The sequence below is a fragment of the Cavia porcellus genome, unplaced genomic scaffold (assembly GCF_034190915.1).
Source record: "Cavia porcellus strain 051 isolate PalLab524CR breed Dunkin Hartley unplaced genomic scaffold, mCavPor4.1 scaffold_12, whole genome shotgun sequence".
In the NCBI taxonomy this organism is placed as follows: Eukaryota; Metazoa; Chordata; class Mammalia; order Rodentia; family Caviidae; genus Cavia; species Cavia porcellus.
In genome coordinates this window covers 27,281,860-27,304,966 of record NW_026947495.1, presented here as the reverse complement: position 1 = coordinate 27,304,966, position 23,107 = coordinate 27,281,860, and the positions used below count along the sequence as shown (strand labels likewise).

Here is a 23,107-nt window from a genome sequence, read left to right as displayed (position 1 = left end):
TAAAGAGACTGTCGTTCTTCCAGTGAACCTGCTTGGCTCCTTTATCAAAAATAAGGTGGTTGAGTGTGTTCGTAGTTGTGGTTGTATCTTCTAATCTATTCCACTGATCTTCAGCTCTGTTTTGATTCCAATACCATGTTGATTTTACTACTGTTGCTTTGTAGTATAACTTCAAGTCAGGGATTGTGATGCCTCCTGCTTTGTCTTTGCTGCTTAGAATTGCCTTTGCGATTCTAGGTCTCTTCTGGTTCCAGATGAAATTTAGGAGTGATTTCTCTAGATCTATAAGGTATGTTGATGGTATTTCTATTGGGATTGCATTGAATCTGTATAACAGTTTTGGGAGAATGGCCATTTTCACAAAGTTTGTTCTTCCTATCCATGAGCAAGGGATGTCTTTCCATTTTCTGAGATCATCTTCAATTTCCTTTTTCAGTGTATTATAATTTTCACTGTATAAGTCTTTCACTTCTTTCGTAAGAGTAATTCCTAAATATTTCATTTTTTTGCTTGCTAATGTGAATAGTCCAGTTTCTCTTATTTCCCTCTCTGTAATTTTGTTGTTCGTGTATAGGAATGCTATTGATTTCTGAGTATTGATTTTGTATCCAGCCACATTACTGAATTTATTTATTGTATCTAAGAGTATTTCAATGGAGTTTAGGGGGTCTTCTATGTAGAGTATCATGTCATCTGCAAACAATGATAATTTAACTTCTTCTTTTCCTATCTTTACCCCTTTTATTTCTCTTTCTTGCCTAATTGCTCTGGCTAGTACTTCCAGTACTATATTAAATAGGAGTGGTGATAAAGGACATCCTTGTCTTGTACCCGATTTTAAAGTAAAGGCTTTCAATTTTTGGCCATTTAGTATGATGCTGGCTGTTGGTTTGTCATAAATGGCCTTTATTATATTGAGGTAAAGACCATTTATTCCAATTTTCTGTAAAGTTCTTATCATGAATAAGTGTTGGACCTTATCGAAGGCTTTTTCTGCATCTATAGAGATGATCATGTGATTCTTATTTTTGGCTTTATTGATATGATGGATTACATTTATTGATTTGCGTATGTTGAACCATCCTTGCATTCCTGGGATGAATCCCACTTGGTCATGGTGTATAATCTTCTTGATGATTTGCTGGATCCTATTTGCCAATATTTTATTGAGGATTTTTGCATCTGTGTTCATTAGGGAGATCGGTCTATAGTTATCTTTTATAGTTGGGTCTTTCTCAGGTTTTGGTACTAGAGTAATATTTGCTTCCAGGAATGACTTAGGAAGGATTGCTTCCCTTTCAATTTCATTGAATAGTTTGAGGAGTGTCGGCATTAGGTCTTCTTTATATTTCTTATAGAATTCTGCAGTGCATCCATCTGGGCCTGGGCTCTTCTTGGTGGGCAAGGACCCAATTACATTCTCAATTTCATTAGCAGAGATTGGGTTATTCAACAGTTTTATATCCTCTTGATCTAGCTTTAGTACTTCATATGATTCTAAGAATCTGTCTATTTCTTCTGTGTTATCAAACTTTTGAGAGTAGAGGTTTTCGAAATAGGTGTTGATGATCCTCTGTATTTCTATTGGGTCTGTAGTGATTTCTCCTTTTTCATTTCTTATTGCATGAATTTGAGCTTTTTCTTTCCTTTTTTAATAAGGTTGGCTAGGGGCTTATCGATTTTATTTATTCTTTCAAAGAACCAACTCTTTGATTCGTTGATTCTTTGGATTGTTTTCTTAGTCTCTATTGCATTGATTTCTGCTCTGATTTTTATAATTTCCTCTCTTCTTTTGGCTTTGGGCTTGACTTGCTCTTCTTTTTCTAGCTGTTTGAGGTGTAGCATCAAGTTATTTATTTGTATTCATTCTGTTTTCCTGATGTGGGAACTCAGTGCAATAAATTTTCCTCTCAGAACGGCTTTCATTGCATCCCACAGATTCCGGTAAGTTGTATCTGCATTTTCATTTTCTTTTAGGTATTGTTTAATTTCTTCTTTAATTTCTTCTGTGACCCACTGATTACTCAAGAGTGTGTTATTTAGTTTCCATGTGTTTGCGGAATTTTTGTAGTATCCTTTGTCATTAATTTCTAATTTCAGAGCGCTATGATCCGATAATATGCAAGGGATGATTTCAACTCTTTTGCATTTGCTTAAATATGTTCTGTGAGCTAATATATGGTCTATTTTAGAAAATGATCCATGTACTGCTGAGAAGAATGTGTATTCTGATGTTGTTGGGTGGAACATTCTGTATATGTCTATCAAACCCATTTGTTCACAGGTGTGATTCAGTTCTGTTATTTCTTTGCTCATTTTCTGTCTGGTTGATCTGTCCCTTGGTGTCAGTGGTGTATTAAGGTCTCCTGTTACAATTGTGTTACTGATAATTTGAGTTTTCATTTCTGTTAATAATTGTTTTATATAACTGGGTGCTCTGGAGTTTGGTGCGTATATATTTAAGATAGTTATCTCTTCCTCTTGGAGTTTTCCCCTTACGAGTATGTAGTGACCTTCTTTGTCCTTTATGGTCATTGTTGGTTTAAAGTTCACGTTGTCTGCAAACAGAATGGCTACTCCTGCCTTTTTTTGGATTCCTGCTGCATGAAGAATTGTTTTCCATCCTTTGACTTTCAGTCTGTGAGTATCTTTCTGGGTTAGATGGGTTTCCTGTAAACAGCATATGGTTGGATTTTGTTTCTTGATCCATTCTGCTAGTCTGTTTCTTTTGATTGGTGCATTGAGACCATTTACATTAATGGTTATTACTGTTAAATGCTGGTTAATTGTAGGAATGTTATCTTTCTGCTGTTGCATCTTTATCTTTCTGTTCTGTTTAATTATTTGCTTTGCTTAGTGGTTTTTTCCTTTGTGTATCTAAACTGTCTTTCAATATTTTTTGCAGGGTTGGTTTGGTGTTCATGAAGTTCTTCAGCTGTTCTTTGTCATGGAAGTATCGTATTGCACCATCTATTTTGAATGATAGTTTTGCAGGATATATCAATCTTGGTTGGAAATCATTTTGCTTTAGGATCTGGAATACTTCACTCCATGCTCTTCTTGACTTTATCGTTTGTGCTAAGAAGTCTGCTGTGATTCTGATAGGTTTTCCTTTATAAGTGATTTGTCTTTTCTCTCTGACAGCTTTTAATAATCTATTCTTGTGTTGGATTTCTGGGATGGTGATTATTATATGTCTGGGTGTAGTTTTATTTTGGTTATGACTGTTTGGAGTTCTATATGCTTCACTGATCCTGATGTCAGTTTCTGATCTCATGCTTGGGAAATTTTCAGCTATTACTTCTCTAAATATCCTCCTGACATCTTTCATGTTGTCTCCCTCTCTTTCATTAATCCCTATCATTCTTATGTTATTCTTCTTTGCATCGTCTTGCAGTTGTTGAATTGTTGTTTCCTGGTTCCTTGTTATTTTCAAAAGATCTTTCCTTTCCTGTTCACTAGCTGCAATCCTGTCTTCAAGGTCTGAAATTCTATCTTCACTTTCATTAAGGCGGTTTTTACAACTTTCAGTGGAGTTTTTTATTTCCTGTATATCTCTGTGCATCTGCATTATGTATTCTGTTTGTTTCTTATATTGCTCGTCTAGGGATTCTATCTTTTTGTTTAGTTCCTCCAATTTTTTATCTGTGTTTTCTTTAGATATATTTAGAATCTCTTTCATTTCTTTTATCATTTCTTCTTTTATCTGGGAGATTATTTCGAGTTTGAATTTCTTTAAAGCTTCCTGGAGTTGCTTGTCAATTTCAGTGGCTATTGTGTCCGATATATGAGGTGGATGGGATATATTTTCTTCTATATACATCACTCCTAGGGTTTCTTGAGATGGGCTGGAGGTTTGAGGTTGTAATTTGGTCTTTCGTTTTGTCATTTTCCTATATTTCTGTGCTTCAAGTGTTATTTGAAAGCTTCCTCAGGATCTGTTGAAAATCCCCTTCTATGTTTGGAGCTACTGAGACTCTGGCGCCGCGCTACCCCAAGCCATTAGGCCTACAGAACCAGTGGCCCTCCTCTGCCTGCTCAGAACTCCGCAGTTCCAGAAAAGCTGGGCCTCAGTGACACTGTGCGCCCACCTGCCCCTTGGAAGCTCCACAGTTCTTCAATCGCAGCCGGGTTAGGGTACTCACCACAGGCCGCAGTGCTTCAGGAACCTGTGGACCCTCCCTGGTTGCAGAGATATCCACAGTCCTCCAGACACGTGGAGAGGCCGATGCAGGTACCCCAAATCTGCCAGCTCCTCCTCTGCAGACCAATGGCCAGGCGCGGCAGCTAAACAGGCTGGGCTAGGCTGGTAGTGTGGGCCAGCCCACCTATCGGGAGCTCAGCAGGTCTCCAAGTGAAGCCGGGAATGGGGAGGCTGATGTGGAAGCCTCAAACCCACCTCTCTCCTTCACTGCACCTGGAAGCCTGAGGGAACTCCAGCAGTCTGGGCGCAGATATCCAGAGTCCTCCAGACACGCAGAGAGGCCAGTGAGGGCACCCCAGATCTGCCCAGCTCCTCCTCTGTAGACCAATGGCCAGGCGCCACAGCTAAACAGGCTGGGCTAGGCTGGTAGTGTGGGCCAGCCCACCTATCGGGAGCTCAGCAGGTCTCCAAATGAAGCCGGGAATGGGGAGGCTGATGTGGAAGCCTCAAACCCACCTCTCTCCTTCACTGCACCTGGAAGCCTGAGGGAACTCCAGCAGTCTGGGCGCAGATATCCAGAGTCCTCCAGACACGCAGAGAGGCCAGTGAGGGCACCCCAGATCTGCCCAGCTCCTCCTCTGCAGACCTATGGCCAGGCACGGCAGCTAAACAGGCTGGGCTAGGCTGGTAGTGTGGGCCAGCCCACCTATCCGGAGCTCAGCAGGTCTCCAAATGAAGCCGGGAATGGGGAGGCTGATGTGGAAGCCTCAAACCCACCTCTCTCCTTCACTGCACCTGGAAGCCTGAGGGAACTCCCACAGTCTGGGCGCAGATATCCAGAGTCCTCCAGACACGCAGAGAGGCCAGTGAGGGCACCCCAGATCTGCCCAGCTCCTCCTCTGCAGCCCTATGGCCAGGCCCAGCAGCTAAACAGGCTGGGCTAGGCTGGTAGTGTGGGCCAGCCCACCTATCGGGAGCTCAGCAGGTCTCCAAATGAAGCCGGGAATGGGGAGGCTGATGTGGAAGCCTCAAACCCACCTCTCTCCTTCACTGCACCTGGAAGCCTGAGGGAACTCCAGCAGTCTGGACGCAGATATCCAGAGTCCTCCAGACACGCAGAGAGGCCAGTGAGGGCACCCCAGATCTGCCCAGCTCCTCCTCTGCAGACCTATGGCCAGGCACGGAAGCTAAACAGGCTGGGCTAGGCTGGTAGTGTGGGCCAGCCCACCTATCGGGAGCTCAGCAGGTCTCCAAATGAAGCCGGGAATGGGGAGGCTGATGTGGAAGCCTCAAACCCACCTCTCTCCTTCACTGCACCTGGAAGCCTGAGGGAACTCCAGCAGTCTGGGCGCAGATCGACCATTGAATTCTTATCATTTTGTTTTGAAAATGTATCTAGTGATTGCTGTTTGTTGTTGTTTTTTTGTTGTTGTTGTTTTCTTTTGCTGTTGGTTTTGGGGGGGGGTCATTTGTTTCTTGATTTTTCTAGGTTTTTTTTTCCCCTTTGAAATAAAATAAACTAAAATAAAGAGTCCTGAGCCAACAAAGATGACAAATGTTAAATTTAGTAAACCTGCACTTGGTTCAGTGACATCAAGGGAAAAAATGGGCTATAATTCATGACACTACTTCTGGTTCCTCAGTGCTTTATAGGTCTCTTTATATTCATATAAGATTTCTTTGGATTTAGAGTAAGATTTAAATAATCTCCTAAAACAACATATGCTCAACTCATAACTGTTACCAAACATATGTTCAGAATGCATAAGCCAGTAGCTAAGATTTATGCAAGAAAAGAAGGCACCATGCATATCTATCCCCTCCCCATTCTCAAATTCTCTGCATATCCAGTGTGAAAATAATCATGGAAATTTTATCATTTCAGTCTTCTGTTTTGAAACTTGGAGACTAAAATCAGAATTCTACTAGATCAATGACTTCCTTTGTCACCACCAGAAGCATTACTATCATTCTGAAGCAGCCTCAAAAAGAGCAAATGCCTCTGCTCAGAGTGAGATGCTGTACCAGTGACTCAGACACAGTCTCTGTACTGGGAAAATTTCCCAAAGAAAAGTGACATAACTAGAAGAAGAAAGAATGTCAACTTGAGACTAGATGTACTCCCAGCTACATCACCTGAGCTAGTTCATAATTCAAGGGATTGGTTCTCAACCCTGACCAAACACTAGGTTCACATGGGAAACTTCAAAAATAGAGTGGTACAGATCCACCTCCAAATGAAGCACACAAAAATCTTAGAGAAGATATGTTGGAAGATCAACATCTTTCTAAGTTTCTTGGATTTTTCTTATTATTAAACTTCTTACTTTGAGATAATTACAGATTTGTATGGAGTCGTGTAAATAGAGATCCCATATATTATTTTTCCAATTTTTCCAGATAATAATGTCTTGTGAAACTATAGTACTATATTATAATATGGCACTGAGATTGATAAAGCCAAGGTATAGAGTCCAGTCACCACAAAGATCTGTCACATTACACTTTTATTGACACATTCACTTTTCTCCTACCTCTTCAGTAGCCTTTGATTATCATTAACCTGTTGCCCATTTTTAGAGATTTTAATTTCAAGGCTATTGTGAAAATAGAATTATCACATGTAAAAACTTAAGATTAGTTTTTACACTCATAGTAAAAAGTGCTGGAGATTTATCTAAATTGTTGTTTACTAATAAAAATAAAGAGAAGCCTCTGCTCCTGCTCCTTTTTCGTGCTTAATAGTGCTTCTTGGCTTTAATTATTCATCTGCTGACAGACATTGAAGTGATTTCACATTTTCAGCTACTATAAATAAAGTTACTCTGAACATTTGTGAATACATTTTTGTAAAAGTAAGTCTTCATCTATTTAAGATTAAGTCCCCCAAAGTACATTTCTGAGACCACGTGCTAGTGGTAACTTTAGCGTTGTAAGAATCTGCCAAACAGTTTTATAGAATGAACTTAGTATTTTATATTCCCACTAGTAATGTATGGTTCTGCTGTGTCTGCTTATCTGTTTGAACATTTGCTGTTGCTGCCATTATTTCTTATTTTAACTATTCTCTATCTCATTCTAGTTTAAATTTGTATTTACCTAACAGCTAATGATGGTAAGCATCTTTTGATATGCTTATTTGCTATCTGTATATCATTTTAGTTCTTTATTCATTTTCTAATCGAAAAGTTCATGTTTTTTTTTTTAATGTTTGCATTGGAAAGGGCTTTTGCTGAATATTTGCCTTAAAATATTTTTCCTTCTGATTGTAGCTTTTTCATTTTCTTAACAGAGTCTTTCACAGAGCATGTTATTTCTTTTGATAAGTTCAGTTCTTTACTTTTTCTTTTATAATCATGGCTTTCATTTCAAATCTGAATAACCCTTTCCCTAGCCCAAGATCCCTCAGAACCCCTTGTACATATCACCAACGCCCCACCAGTAATCTCTTTCTTATGTAAAATTTTTGCAACTTTATGTGTCACATTTAAGTCCATATACATTGTGAGTTTATTTCTTCAGTAAGTGTGAGGTTTAGATCAAACTTAATTTTTCTTACCTGTGGATATCCACGTGTACAGCACGATCTATAGAGAAGCTCATCCTTTCTCCATTAAATCACTTTTGTACCTTGTTAAAAATCAACTGCGTATATTTGTGTGGTCTATTTCTGGGTTCTCTGTTCTGTTTTACTGATCTATGCATCTATTCTTCCACCAATACTATTGTCTAAATTACTATAACTACATAACAAGCCCTAACACCCTTAAAGTGGTTCCCCTTACTTTAATCTTCTTTGTCAAAATTGTTTTATCTATTCTAGGGACTTATCTTTCCCTAGAAATTTTAGAATAAATTTGTCCCTGAAAAATCCCTGCTGGGATTTTGACAGAAAAATGCATTAAACCCATATATGACTTCAGGGGAGAAATGACATCTTAACAGGTTGAATCTTTTACTACAAGCACAATATGTTTCCTTATTTATTTATGTCTTCTTTGATGTCCTTCATGAATATTTTGTAATTTAGAGCAGGCAGAATCTGTACATTTTTAAGTTTATAACTATTAATTTTATTTAAAGTGACTATACATGGTATAATGTTTTAATTTCAGCTTCCACATAATCATTGTTAGACTTAATAAGATAATCACACACAAAATGTCACATTTCCATGTTTTTGTGTGTGTGTGTGTGTTGCTGTCTTTTATTCTGCGACTTTGCTGAACTCAACTACTAGTTCTAAATTTGTTGTTGTTTATAGATGTCTGAAGTTTTAAGGTAGACAATCATCTCATTTCCATACAGAGCATTTTATTTTGTTTCTTTCAATTCCACATATCATTTATCTCTTTTCCTTGCATTATTGAAGTGTCTACAATTGCCAGTGCTGTGTTAATTAAGGATAGTGAGGGCTACTTTTCCTTGTTTTCATCCTTAATGGAAAAATCTTCAGCCTGGTACCATCCAGTATGATGATTGTTGTAATTTTTGGTATATGCTCTTCAGCAAGATGAGAATGTTTCTTTCTTCCCCTATTTTTTCTGAGAGTTTTTACCATGAATAAGTATTGGACTTTGTCAAATGTTTCTGCTATAATGATTGCTTATATCAATTGGTTTTTCGCCCTTAGTTGATTAATAATGTGGATTCTACTGACTGATTTTAAAACATTGAAATATTCTTATATAACTGGAGTATATTACTTATTCAAGGCATATAATTCCTTTTTGTGTCTTAGGATTCAGTTTGCTAATATTGTGTCGAAAATTTTCATAACTAAGTTTATTACTCTTTTAATTAATATTATTCTTTATTCTTTTTTATATTGTCTTTGGCTGATTTTGGTGCAAATGAGTTTTGCAGAGATTGTACAACACTGATGTTACCACTTCATGATATGTTTGATAGAATTTCTTCTGTGTAGGATTAAAAATTTTCTTTTCAAGAGCTTTTAAATTTTAAATGTCTTTAACTATTATAGAACTACCAGATTATCTACCTTATCTTGTTTGAGTGTTAGTATTTTATGATTTTTGAGAAATTGGACCCTTTTCTTCTGTTGTCAAATTTATGAGTGTAAAGTTGGTTATAGAATTGCCTTATTATCATTTTATCATTAAATGACTGTAGTGTCTGTAGTGACACTGTCTGCTTTATTCATGATATTGGTGATGAATGTCTTTACTCTTTTTACATTTGTTAGTCTAATAGCAGTCTACTAAGTTTACTGATTTTTTAGAAGTGCCTCTTTTTCCCAGCAATTTTTATATTGTTTCTTTTGTTTATCTCATTCACTTTAATCTTTGTCATTACTGTTTACTTTCTTCTGTTTGCTCTGCATATTCTAAGGTTGTTGGGAGCCGTGGCACTGTCAAGTCATCAGACGCGGTGATTGCGAGGCCTGTGGGAAAGTACAAAAGCCTGGGCTAGATTACCCCTCTCATCGAGCCCGCCTGTGTGGCACCTGTTTCTTATCACCCCACTAAGTTCCCGCCTCACAGGGTAGTCTGCCTAGCTATTAATCCTATATATAGCCAGTGCCTCCACCCCCGAGAGAGAGAGAGACTGAAGCACAAAAGGAGCCGCGGGGAGCGGACCGGTAGAGGCTTCGGGGCAGACTGAAGCACGGAAGGAGCCGCGGAGAGCGGACCGGTAGAGGCTTCGGGGCAGACTGTATAAGGAGAGAATAAAGAAAAGCCTGACCACCGCCAGACCTTGTCGTGTGTCTTTCCTGCCGGCCGGGAGCGGACATCGACATTTGGTGGCCCGCACGGGGATTGATCAACCCCGAGACGCGGCGGTGGACTGCATTCTCCTACACAGTGCTGCAGCTGCAGGACAGGTGAGTAGAGGATAAGCCTGGGCCCTGGGTGGCGCGCACCTACAGGGTTTGTAGACTCCTCTCAACCTCACGCGTAAGTGGCGGGTTTCTTGGGCCTCACGCGGTGAGTATGAAACATAACACCAGAACTTAAGGTAATAAAAGAGTGTAAAACATAAACATAGAAGTAAAAATAACAGAAGATATATTAAAAATGGGAAACATGCCAAGTAAAGATACACAGCCTTGGTGTTGGTCCTTCGGAGACTCCTAAAGTCCAAGGACCTCAAGGTGGGGCGTAAGACTTTAGAAAATTTCCTTGCAGAGATTGACAGCTTTGCTCCCTGGTTTCTGCCTACAGGGCATGTAAACCTGCCCTCCTGGGAAAAGTTGGGCAGAGACCTTTCCCTAGCAGAGCGGGAGGGTAGAGCTTCAGTCTCTGCTCGTCCATTGTGGGAAATGATACACGCGTGCCTAAAGAGTGAGGGTAGTTACGGGGGGAGCTCTCAAGAACTTGTAGAAGTACGCGAGGTGTTTGAACAGGCACAGTGAGGAAGCTCCCGAGAAGGGTCCGTCAAGGAGGGCAGAGATACAAAAGAGGAAGCCGAGGCGCGGTTTGTGTCTTTCCGCAGGAATCGGGACGAGAGCCAATGTGGGTCCCAGAGAGGTTGACGCGACAAGTCCCTCGACTGAAGATCAGGCCTGTTCCACCAGAGGCCAACCGCAGACCCAACAACAAGATGAGCCCTAAAAGAACTGCAGGACAATCCCTTTTTGGGGGCCTGGAAAGGCTTGCTCCCCTATGTGCTACCCTTGTATACGCATGGCTCGCTCGCATGGCCTACGACCGCGTTTAAAAGTGACAGGCTTCCCACATTCTCCTCCCTAGACAACAACATGTAGCAGGGTGGGTGAGTCAATGACGGGTAAGAGCGTGCCTCCCCAGCACGACTCAACCTAAGCCAGGCCCTACCCCGTTCCGCTCGAAAGCCGCTGGATTGTTAGATAAATTTCTCTCCAAGGGGATTCGTGGAGAGAAATGAGTGCATGCCTATGTGCAACCAGGTTCCGTCCGGTTCATTCCTGGCCCTAGAAAAAAGGACGAGGGCCTCAGGGCCTTGGTGGACCCTGGGACGGCCGACCAGGGTCTACACTAAGGGCCTACGGTGGGCCTCAGTTCGGGGCATAGGCCTCTGCACTCTATCCAGGACGGGCTGCGATGCGCGTAGCCATCATTTAAAATAAAATAGGGGGAGATGTTGGGAGCCGTGGCACTGTCAAGTCATCAGACGCGGTGATTGCGAGGCCTGTGGGAAAGTACAAAAGCCTGGGCTAGATTACCCCTCTCATCGAGCCCGCCTGTGTGGCACCTGTTTCTTATCACCCCACTAAGTTCCCGCCTCACAGGGTAGTCTGCCTAGCTATTAATCCTATATATAGCCAGTGCCTCCACCCCCGAGAGAGAGAGAGACTGAAGCACAAAAGGAGCCGCGGGGAGCGGACCGGTAGAGGCTTCGGGGCAGACTGAAGCACGGAAGGAGCCGCGGAGAGCGGACCGGTAGAGGCTTCGGGGCAGACTGTATAAGGAGAGAATAAAGAAAAGCCTGACCACCGCCAGACCTTGTCGTGTGTCTTTCCTGCCGGCCGGGAGCGGACATCGACATAAGGTCTTAGGATAGAAACCCAAATTATTTGAGATCTTTCTTTTTATATAAGACAATATCATAAATTTTCTTTCTTACACTGTTGTAGCCATGTCATATATATTTTAGTGGTATATTCTCATTTTAATTATTCAATTATATGTGTTCTTTGAGTTCCAAGATGTCTAAATAATACATAAATTAGATTATTATTTAATTTCTGACTCTTTGCTGCCTTTCTGTTATTGGTTTTTATTCTGATTTATTATGCCCAGGGAACATAATCTGTATGATTTTGACTTCTTTAAATCCAACAAGCCTTTTTTTGTATTATCATAGATGTATATTCTGCTGCTTACCAGCAGCATGTTCTGGATATCACTTAGATTGATTGCTTGTGTTATTCAGTTTTTCTATATCCTTTCTGATGGTTAAAAGTTTTAATTTCTAGAAGATGGCCTGGAAAGCTCCAGAATATCATAGTGGATTTTCCAATTGCTCTACACTTCATATTTTTTCCTTTATGCCCTTTGAGTATTTATTATTTGGTACATACATGTTTAGGAATGATATTTTCCTCTGTGTTGTGATTGTTTCCATACTTTTGTAATGTTTTTATTTCCTTCTAATTCCTTTCCCATGAAGTTTGGATTTTTTGACAATTTTTTTTCAGTACTAGGGATTGATCTAAGGGCTTTTGAACTGAGCTAAAATCCCAATCCTTTTTTTTTTTTTTTTGAGACAGGATCTCACTAAATCATTAAATTGTGCAGGTTGAACTCAAATCTGCAACCCTCCTGCTTCAGCCTCCTAAAGTACTGGGATTAAAGACATGTGTGTGCCACTATGCTCAGATTCTTATTTGATATTAGCAAAGATGTTTTTATTATTATTTTTGTATGATGTATCTTTTTCATTGATGATATATCTTTTTCTATGCTTTTATTTTGCACCTATCTCTACACTTTTATTTGAAACATGTTGTTGGAATATGCTTCTTTAAACCACCATATTGTTGGTGTTTTAAACAGCATCAACATAATTGGAATATTGTCAGAATATGTTTTTAATCCATTCTGCCAATATTTTTCTTTTAAATTGGTTACTTATACCACTAACATTTGAAATAATTATTGACATGCTAGGCCTTGGTCTATTATTTTATTATTTCTTTTCTGTTCATTTGCTGATTAAATGCCTCTGTTTCCTTGTTGTGAAACTGAATGTTATTTGAGCACTAAAATGTTATTCTCTATATAATTTTGAGTATGTTGCTCTCTATCATTTTTATAATGGCTCTCTGGACATCTCAAATACATACACAATATTGTTGTCTGTTGGTATCAACATTTTATCACTTCAGGTGAAGCATAGATACATTGTGTTATATTTTTCTTTCCCTTTTGGAAATTTCTTGTAACACTTTGGATCTGGAATATTCTCCAAAGGCCCTTGTGAGGCTCAGTCCTCACATGGGTGCTACTGGAAGACAGTGGAAACTGTTGACAACTGAGCCTAGTGTGAAGTCTTAGGTCATGGAAGTGAGCCTTTAGAGGCAGCTGTGGGCCCACTGTCTTCCTCTTGCCCTTTGGATTTCTGGCTAACAGGTAAAAGGAATTCCTTCACGGTGTGCTTTTTCCATGATGTACAGCTTCACCACAGGTCCAAAGTGCAATGGGGCCAACCACGTACAGTCTGAAATTTCTGAAACCATCAGTCAAAATAACTTTTTCTCTTTATAAGTTGATTATCTCTGATATTATAGTGACAGAAAACTAAGTAACACACTCTTGAAACAAATACTAACTCATTTGTCTCCTCTGTCCTTTAGGCTTTGTTCTTTTTTATTCAGACTGTTTTCTCTTTGTTGTTAACATCTGGTAAATCATATTGCTGTTCCCTTCATTCATGACTCCTGCCCACTGCTGTCCACAGTCTACAGCAAAGCCCACCCCACAAGGTCTTTATTTCAATTATTATATTTCTCAATTATGTGATTTCTACCTAATTATCCTTTATAGTGCTTCACTTCTCTAGGGCAACACATATACTAGTTATCTTTTGTACCTTCTAACTCTTGGTTGATTTTGTTTTCATTTTTTCTAAATAGATTTCATTTGTTTTAATTCTTCAAGTGAATTCATAATTACTTGTTGAAGGACTTTTTATGATGGTTGCTTTAAAATTCTCATCAGATAATCCTAACATTTGATTTATCTCTGTGATATTGCCTGTTGATTTTCTTTCTCATTTGTTATAACTTTTTAATGACAAATGATTTTCACTTACATTCTGGGCTTTTCAGGTATTATAAGACTCCAGATCCAATATAGTCATTTTCAGTAGCTAGTTCCCTTACTGAGACATAGATTAAAGTGTTGGTGTTTGTACGTATTCAGTTGCCTCCAGACCAGTGGTGATGGACCTCTGGTATATGTGCTGCAGCAGGCACACAGAGCCCTCTCTGTCAGCACATAAGCCACACTGTCCCAGCAGCTGAGCATCAGATAAAAGTCGTTTTTCTAAACTAAAATCTCAGTATTTAAGTTTAATTTTGGTGTTGGCATTTTGTAATAAATGAGTGGGTTTCGGATTGCAGTTCTGTAAAAGTTTCAACATCACAGCCCAAGCCAATCCAGCAAAGGTATGCAGTGACTTGTATCACTTTTTACCTCTCCAAAAGTACTGCTGACTCCAAGAAGCAGAATGAAAACCTTCCATCTGGCATTACAAGTGGGTGCAGGGGCCTAGTTCTTCCTTAAATACATTTGATACCAGAGAAGGGATGAAACAATGACACCTACTCTGACTCTCACTGCAACAGCAAGCAGAAACATTGAAACAACATCCAGGATTTGGAGGCAGAGGTACGTTGATGGGAAATGGTTAGGATCATTCCCAAAATATCAAGCCCTGATCTCTGGTGGTCAAAAGCTTACATGGGATAGCAATCAGGAAATACAGAGGCAAAATGGCTTGCTAGTTGAGGATTGGTTTATACAATGTTCATCATAATAATCAGCTATGCATCACAGTGACCAGCCATTTCTAAGAGACAGAAACAACCAGAACTGGAACAGGAGCTATTACCAGGGCAACTAAGACACTGAAGTGTATTGGCTGGTGGGGAGCCATTTTATGTTACATCACCACTTCCTTCTGGCTCCCTGCTACAGGGTGAGACTAGAGTCTCAGCTCACTGCTGGACTCTCCCAACACTACACTGGCAGATGAATCAGACTACCACTTGGTTCTTCCTGGGAAGGAAGGAAGATATGCCCTCTGGTCTATGGGGACAAAGTGATATTTCCAAAAATAATTTCTAATCAATTAGCCTTTCTGGTTGTGTTCATTATTCTCTCATTCCTCTCGTTGCTGAGACAAAAAAATCCAATGTCCAAAATTAAGGAAGGAAAAATGTATTTAGTTCACAGTTTGTGGAGGTTTCAGTCTACAATCAGCTGACTCCAAGACAGAGTGGCACATAGCAGAGGGCAATAGTTTAACAGCAAAAGAAAAGGATGAGAGGAAAAACTCTATCCTTTATACTCTATGTAGGCCACACCCATAATCCCAGCATCAGACACATGAATCATTTACAAACTAGAAACCTGCCTCCATGATTACATGAGGCTTTGGGGGGACATTCAGACACAAACCATAGCACTGATCTTTTGGGTAAGAGCAGAAACTATTGTTGGAGTTTTTTGTTTTGTTTTGGGTTGGGGGGTTCCCTGCTCATTGACAATTCCAAGTTGAAAGTTCCTACAGCATTCTATTTAAAATATGTGGAAAGCAATAATGAAACCCAAGGAAGTCATTGCTTTGCTATTCCTATACCTTTCTGAGATACACTGTATTTTTTAGTTATAATGGGGAGGGATGTGTCTACTCCATCTTGGAAGAGACATTCTACTGAACACTTATAATATGTATCAAAGATTAAACAGTTTTGATTTAAGCCAAACAATTATTATGGAAGGAATATGTCTCCTTATAATTAATATAATTTGCTTGAGTGTTATGAAATTCTGCAGATATTGATTACATAATTTGAATTGATTGCTTGTTCCATGCCAAGACATTGTCTAGGTAAGGACAGAAAGGAAACAAAGCTGTTTTCTTCATGGAACTTATACTTTAGTGACTAGGGTGGGAAGAGGATGCTTAGAAGATGGGACTTTCTTCTCCACTATACTCCCTCCTTTCAAATTTTCAGCAAGCCCTACTGAAGCTACTGAAATAACTCCTAACTAACCTTTTTGTGTACCTCCCTTCCTGCAACTTCTCTCCCACATTATAATCAATGAATAACCATGTCTGTCACTTGGATAACAGATCACTTAAACTGCCTGCATGCCACTCTGGGATAAAATTTAAGTGCCCTTAGCAGGATTTAAACACATTTACCTACTGTCTTAAACAGCTCTGCCACATTTTCCCAAACTTATGACACCAGCACATGAGATGACCCACCATTCAACTTTACATACTGTTCTTTCTCAATCACCTATCTTACTCCTTTGATTACTGGATGTACTTCTACTTCCTAGGAACCATTTCATTGTCCTAGAGCTTCAGGATATTAGGTATCTAAAAAAAGGACAATCTGATTTATAGGAACTTGGAAAATATTATTATTCAGGAGCAAAAGCACTGCAGAGAGAGTATTTCCTTATCAGAGGTAAGCTGACATTTGATCAAAGGTCCATATTTTTAAACATTTTGTATCAATAAATCCCCTGTCAGAGCCCTAGGATTACACAGTCTTTTCCCTGTTGTAACTACCTTTCAATATAGCACCTTAAGTAACTTCAACAGCTTGATGAAAGAGGACGAAGCATTAACAGAAGAATAGAAAGAATCATTTTACCACCAAAACCTTCACTGTCTTTCAAGGAAGAATACTTCCATTCTTTCTAAAGAGTCTCCACCAGCTTGTGTCATCTATCCACAAACACAGACAAAACTGAGTTTTCAAGAAATCTTGACATCAGTTTTTTCTCCTGTGCTGATGCCTACACTTCAACAAATGAGCTTTCTGATGACGAAGATTTAACACACCAGCTACTGCAGGGTTTCTTCATGGGTAAAGTGACTTATCTGTGAAACAGAGTCACTGAGGATGATTCTCCTTATCTTAGAGTGTTTTCCACCTTTTCTAGATCAGTACTCTAGGCCAGCACCAGAATGTCACAAAAAAACTTGTTGGAAATGTAGATTCTGTATCTTCCTCCCTGTATATTGGGTATATTTGTTCCTCATCTGTTTTAAAAATAGATAATTATAAAAAATATGAGAATACATGAAAAGCAGTAAAGTTAGGAATCATTCCTGGACATTTTATATATATCTGGATACACATGCACACACACACTACAGTGTAAAATGTATTTCTTCCCATGGATAACAGTCAGAAAGTTTGAAGACACTGAAAAATGTTGAGACTAAAAAAATCAAGTGATAGAAAAATGTTAAATTGAGAGCAGCTAGGACTTCATATCATTATAATGATATACAGGGCCGAGAATGTGTCCTCAGCTCTCATTGGAGACATTAGCTTCAGAAATTCTCTCTTTTGGGAGGGCCTCTCTGACCTCCCTGACCAGGCAGAGTGTATACATCCTTCTCTGAGCTACCTTTTCACTGTCCTTGTTGCACTTGCCTCTGACTGCAATGTATTTGCTTACGTGTTTTTTTTCTAATAGACTGAAGTTGCAGATGACTTGTAGTCATGCATGTGTCCAGTTCAATAGCTAATGCATAAAATACAGCCACTAACTTTGTCATTCAAAATAAGTGAAACAAAAATTATCAATGGATACAAAAGCTGGTGAGTGAAACTTTAATGAGAAATAATATATTTATATGGCATGCATTTACTGTATTAGATGATACTCTTGTTTTTAAGAAGGATACAGAAAAGTATTCAAAGGAAGAAAGGAAAGAGAACATGTAAGTCTTCTGCAAATCTGAAACCATTTCTAGGTATAAAATTTAAAAATGAATTAACAAGTACTTTTAACAAGTAGAAATAATAAGTGTGTTATGGCTAGTATTATAGAGACAACCTAATTTCATTTATGTAACTCATTTTTGGACAGCTTAGGTGTATTGGTTCCAAGAATACAAGCCAAGGACAAAGTTTAAACCCGTTCTGTCTCTAAAGCATTAAAAGGGAGGTCCTTGGCCATGCCTGCATACACATTCTATCTCATTTAACCAACTGAAGAATCATTTACTACTTATAAGTTAGTTGGTGACCAGAACACACAATCAAAAGTCTTAAATGGTCTACACTGTCTGAATCACTATTCACCATGGGAAAATACTAGTTGTCTCTCCTTCACCCACCTTACCCCTTTTTAGGCAAAAAAAATAGCTCTGTTCCAACCAAATCCAACTCAGATTTCTCATCTCAACTTTTTCTTTCTAGAGAAGAAAATACCCACCAGCAGCTACATTTACAAAGAAGTCCTTTGCAAAGTTTTCATGGAAGTTTATGTATAGATGTATTTTTGCTGCACTAAAATTGCATGAGAAAAAGCTTGGTTTGGTGCTCTGTATGTAGCGTAGCAACACGAAACTGCCAGACAGAGTTTGGGCCCAAATGTTTCACATACAAATCAGTTCAGTCAATTTGGTTTCCATTCAGCGATTTCTAGCAGGTGTCTGACTAAATTGCAAAATCAACATCTAGTAGACCTAATTATCCAATGCCAACAATACCTCTTAGTCTAGGATAACTACAAATGCACAGCTTCTAGTTGGTGAGAAGAGAAGATCCTTTGGCAATCACATAATTTCTATGAAGGAGAGTGACATGTCTACATGCCTGACATGTGGTTACTATCCTAAGTGACAGGAAGACGGAAAGGTGAGAAGAAAAGATGTGTTATATCCTTCCTTGACGAAGGTTTAAAGGAAGGACACTAAGTAATGACAATCTCCTTACCACTTTGAAGACTTCCTGTCAGTTCAGCTCTCAATTATATGATTCTATCTTCCCTGTCTCTGGGTACTTTTTGGTCTCAGAAGAATTCAGGTTCAAACATGATCATTCAAGTTAACTCCCACAATAAAACATTAAAGGATGATGATGTTAAACTATAATTTTAATTACTCTCCTAAATGTTATATGTTCTGGAAACAAAGATACATGCAGTGAAAGACAAAAAGACATAAGGCAGTGAACTTCAGTATAAATTAGAAAACTCTCAAGCCCCAATCCTGGCTGAGTTGCAGTGAGATAAGTGACTTTAAGCTAACTCTGTAACTGTACATTCTTAGCCTAAAAATGAGTTTGCACTTGCCCTCTAAGATGACTTCTATGTCTAAAACTCAGTGCTTCTAAATAAATGATTTTTGCTAAATAAATGATTTTTTATATAAATAACCTCTTGGAGATTGTATAAGTCAAACTCACCATGTTCTCTCACAGATATTTCACATTCAAGGTCATTCTGAAAACATCTTTTTATTTCTAGATTTTAGTACCTAGTCCTGAATGTAATGTATGTGCATGTGTATGTTGATAGATGGATAGACAGATGAACAAAGAGAAAGAGAGAGAGAGAGAGAGAGAGAGAGAGAGAGAGAGAGATACATGTATTTATACAAATACATTTATACAGTGCATAATATATACTAGATACTATATATTACATAGTATATTAAAACGTGTATGTTTTTAATGCCTAATTATACATTGCTTCACAAACAAGAAGATTCAGTCTTAATTAGTACAACAGAGCAATTTAAAACATCTCAAAGGTCACATTTACACAAAATATATACTTATCACCGTAAGTGCATTGACAGGATTCAGAGACAGGCCGCAGAGCCAGCAGAGATATCCAGAATGGGAGGACAGGAAACTTCAAGAAAGATATCTTCAAAGGCATCTATATGCAGACCACACCTGCCTGTGCATATTAAATGAAAGTTCAGACACACAAGATGGTGCTAATGTGGATAAAATATGGATAAGGAGAGACAAGGTACCAGCTAAATGAATAAAATTGAGACATTGGAAAAATGAAACACAGCCCTTCGAACCAAGTGGCTAACATCAATATCCAATTCAGGAAAGTTTGGAAAGATGATGCAAAGACTATCAAATAGCACAGAAACTCTGAATGATTTATATCAGGAGTGTGTTACTTTCTGTATACTTGTAGACAGGCAGGAATGCAGAACCCTACAGGTGAGCATTTGAGGGGGCAGGCAGACTATATGTAGGGCTTCAGGCAAAAGACCTGATCTCAGCATGGCTCAACCATAACCTGGAAGTTTGCTACTTAACTTTCTGTTTGTATCTTTTTCCAAGAAATCAAGAAATCATCAGTCTTACCACCCTTACAGCCTTACCACCCTTTGTTGAAAGGGCTAAACAAGACAATGGATATGAAACCTCTTTGAGGAAATGTATCATCCATAATGAATACAAATGTAAAGTATTATTATGTTTGTTGAATCACAAGGTTCTGGGCAGACCTCATTATTTAGGGAAGATCTTAGGAAGTAGGTAGTTATTTCATCTGAAAGGAATTTTAGCAGGCAGGCTCTTATACATAGAATCAGAGTGCCCAGTGAGTGCTTGATATTATAGTTCTAATGCACAAAACCCCCCCCCTCTATGAGCTTCCTGGCTTAGGAAAGTGTGAACTTACTGATAGTGACTCTCTTCTCTGATCTTGTTTTGTAAAGGACCGTGATTCCTTCACCCTTATACAAATGCCACTGATCAAATTCCTCTGGATTTCCCTATCAATACCCTCTGCCATTTTTGCTATGGCCCCTCTGTATTTGTCTCCTGATATGTGATAGTACTTTACCCATCCATCTTCACACTGAGTGTGCATTTTGAATAATGATTTTGATCTTGTAGTTGTCATCACTCTGGTCCAGATGCCAATATTGTTTTTCTTGGCTGATGGCACCAGCTTCCAAACTTCTGTCTGCTTACAGTCTCTAGTATTCTTAACGTATTCTAATCTATCAGATCTACTTTCCTATGATACTGTGATATAATATTTTTGTTATTTTTCTTTTATACTACAAAAGTAACACAGATTCCTTATTTTTTCTATCAATTCAAAAGCTTATGAAGAGAAAAAGATAATTTTTTTCTGTTGCCCTGAAGAGAAGCTAAAGGCATAATTTAGAAAAGGTAGTTTTTCACATGCTAACTAAATGAGGCCTGTTGTACCCTTCCACTGTATATTTGCAAGGGCTCAGCTTGAATAAGTATAAAGATCTTGTACTTCTTTCAACCTGAGGCTTCCAAACTGTGCCCCATATAAGATGTAGGATAATGTACAGATGCTTTAGGGAGCAAGAGGGCCAAGGGTTTTAGGGATCTGTTTCTCCTTTTACCTAGAGCATCTTCATTTTGCTCTGTTTCTTACATTGGGTTTCCAGTAAAAATATCATTGGAATAAAAACCTGTTGCCAAAAACAAAAAAGAGGAAAAAGAAAAGAAAAAAAAAAAACTATTCCTTAGAGACTGTCTTCCTTAAGTATCTCTTCTCTTAGATTGGATTCTGATAAGAGCTGCAGAACTAATAATTTGAGGTTATACTGTACTCTCTGACAAGTGTCTGGAAGGGAGATGGTCTATATTATTGATTGATCAAAGATTGATATGTTTTAAATACAAGGTAAAAAAGCACTTGGTTTGATAAGCTGTTCTGAAGCCTTCAAAATGATACTGTAAGATCCCTGGGAAAGGGATATTGTCTAGCATGCCTCATGTCTGCCCCTCAATCGTCCAAACAATATCTTTCAGATATTTAAGAGATTCACACAATCATTTTGAATTGTGTTGGACACATTTAAGTCATTTTTCCCAACTAGGTTCATGTAGGCCTTGAGGTGTGTTTTAAAGGCCAGTGTCAAGGCAGAGAGCTGCATGTCCCTAGGTCATCTTACACACAGAGTGCCATGTAAGTTTGACATATTGCTAAAGACCTCCCTCACCCTGCTTCCTCTCTTCTTGAGTCTCCACCTGAAATGCTCCCCACAGACTTGCTCTGCCATGATAATATTCCATTTTAGTCAGAGTACCAACTATAGGACTTCAACACCCAGAGAACTGCCTTCCCTCACTAACTACCTATACAAAGGACCAATATAAAAGTTCCTCCCTCTCCTCACCCTCTCTAAAACTTACCCAGCCCATGTCCCAGGTCCACATTTTATTTCAGCTGATTTGACAAAATAAGAGTTAACACACCCATGAAAGTTCATAGTTGATTATGAATCACTATGTTTCCACACCATAATGCACACTTTCATTTTGACAGAAGCTCGTAATGACTCTTGCTAGTTGTAAGAGGTGATATTGTGAGACCACAGAGCCTCTAAATCAGCATAAGTGACATCATAATCATCTCAACTTCCTACGTTTATTTAGGGTATATGAAAATAATTTGCATGTCTTATCCATCCATGAGAGCAGAAAAAATGAAAGAACTTTTTTTCTATAGATATGCTTAGCACACTAGATTGAGCCCCATTTTTTGAGTATACAAAAAAGTCCATCAAACTTTTGAAAACCATTTCCTCACACACACAATTGTTAAGTATCTGGTTTGGGTCAAGCATTGTGCTGAGAACTGGGGTTGCAATAATAAATAAGACAAATTCTCTATATTGATAGTCACATAATGGAGTAGAAGATGTAGATATTAAAACATATTTACAATAAAGTATATTGCAGGCTCTGTCAGAAAATGAGTAGTCCATAGGAAGAACACACAGTAGGGAGTTAATGTATGTTTCAGTTCTCTGTCATCAACTATATTACCTTTCTCGTCTATACCAATTTCCTGCTTCATAGGAAAAAGAATTTCATTATTACAGACACTGGCAACACATCACTTAGCCAAAAGCTTTATGAATATCAACTGCTCAATGAATATGGACAGTTATGTTGACTTTAATGATGGTACTGGTAGGGAAAAAAAGTCTAGAACATGCAAAAATTGATGACATCCTCCATAAACTGTGATCTCCACTGAAAACAGAAAATTTACACCCAGAGCCATACTAAGAAACTCCACTTAGAGTTAACTATATAAGTAATTTTGTTTTGCTCCCTCTCAACAAAATCTTCTTTCCCCATTCATCAAAATTGCAATCTAAAGAATTAAGATGAGTTAGAGTGCATGTACCAATCCCCACAAGGAATGTAATCAGTTTGTAATGCAAGTGTACTAATAAAAACAGAGGCTGAAAAAAATCACAATCCAAGCCCTCTTCCTCCCACTCTATAATCTAACAATGGTAGAATGTACTTGTGCATACAGGCCCAAGGGCTGGCTGGGTTGGGGAACAACCCTGAACACAGCCCTACCGGTCAAAGCACTGCAGTGAAGAGGCTTTCCCTTCACTCAGTTTCAGTTGTTGTATTTCAGGCTGGAGATCTCTTCCTGAGAGGCTGTCAGGTTAAGAAGGTCAAGTAGAAATTGAGATAGAACCCAAAAGGTAAAC

General features: G+C 38.8%; 1 long non-coding RNA gene across 1 annotated transcript; it reads left to right on the top strand.

Annotated features, from left to right (window-relative positions):
- Positions 1-9,504: 9,504 nt before the first annotated feature.
- Positions 9,505-11,585, top strand: LOC134478273 (uncharacterized). Its single transcript, XR_010050778.1, has 2 exons — positions 9,505-9,989; positions 10,601-11,585. It is a non-coding gene; the product is annotated as an uncharacterized LOC134478273 (long non-coding RNA).
- Positions 11,586-23,107: the final 11,522 nt, after the last annotated feature.